The sequence below is a fragment of the Mus pahari genome, chromosome 1 (assembly GCF_900095145.1).
Source record: "Mus pahari chromosome 1, PAHARI_EIJ_v1.1, whole genome shotgun sequence".
Classification (NCBI taxonomy): Eukaryota; Metazoa; Chordata; class Mammalia; order Rodentia; family Muridae; genus Mus; species Mus pahari.
In genome coordinates, this window is record NC_034590.1 from 159,674,473 (window position 1) to 159,675,678 (window position 1,206).

The window sequence follows — 1,206 nt, forward strand, 5'->3', positions numbered from 1 at the left end:
GAGACATACGTCAGGAACCTGGCCTGAGGACCAGCAGGTGTGTGAGTTTGCACTAATGAGAGCGCTGAGCTTGGCTGGGAGTTCAGCTGTTTGGCATCAATCATCCCTTGCTCTTAAGAGATCAGAATGGCAGGTGGCAGTTTTTTTTTTTTTTTTTTTTTTTTTTTTTTTTTAAGAAACAATATATGTCCTCACAGGCAGTGATATTTGCCCCTGAAGAGGGGTGTTAAAGTCCACAGCAGTTGGATTCAAGAGAAGAAATCACGTTTCCACAACGGGCCTAGTTTAATTCCCCTTTAAAATGGCCCACCACCCAGCTCTGAATAGCCGGAGCATAGGGCAAGAGATGCCATGAGGAATACAGCCATAAGCGGATAATCAAACCAGCTATGAGCAGACAGGGCTCAGCCTATGAAAACGGGGCGTACAGAAGAGATTTGTGTGGTTCCATCTTCTGGTTTCAGTATAACCTGTGTACATCTCAAACTGAGACGCCCGTGGCTGCTGCTGGGCTGTCTTCCCCAGCTCCGTGTCAGGAGAGATGTATTATCCTCTAAGGATTCGCTTGTGCAAGTCCCTCCAGATGGGCCTGGCTAGGGACACCTTGATTTTATTTCATTTTGTTGAGAGTCATGGCTAAGCAAAGACATTTGTTCTTCCTCCCAGGGTGGGGTCTTGAACCTAGGTAGGGAAGGTGAAGAAATTAATTTTCAAAATGACGAGTTGAAAGAGAAGAGAAACAAGAGTCCCAAACTTCACTTACTGACGTATCACAAGAAAGATTTCAGTGTCTGTAACTTGAAAACAAATCTGTTATGCCATAGCCACAAATTGGAATAGTATGCAGCTGCTAAAAGGAAAGAAGAAAATAGAATTCTAATGATAAAGCCTGATTGCCACGGCCTGATATAAACAAGGAAAAGGGAAACCCATGGTATAGTCTGTAGCTTGCTTATGTTTGTTTTATAATGAGGTGGGCATATGAACACGTGTCTTTTATTGCAAGGAAACACAAGAAATTTATTGTGTTTATTTCTAAGAAAAGTCTTGGTTGAGAGGCAGTGAGGCAGGGTAGCATTTTGTGAATATTGTTTTATGTTTCTAGATTTGTCTCCTTTCCTTTCCTTTCCTTTTTCCTTTCCTTTCCTTTCCTTTCCTTTCCTTTCCTTTCCTTTCCTCTCCTCTCCTCTCCTCTCCTCTCCTCTC

General features: G+C 42.8%; 1 protein-coding gene across 1 annotated transcript in view; it reads left to right on the forward strand.

Moving 5' to 3' along the window:
* Positions 1 to 1,206, forward strand: part of Sorcs3 (sortilin related VPS10 domain containing receptor 3) — a 590,588-nt gene that overhangs the window by 138,559 nt on the left and 450,823 nt on the right. The gene's annotated exons all lie outside the window — the stretch shown is intronic.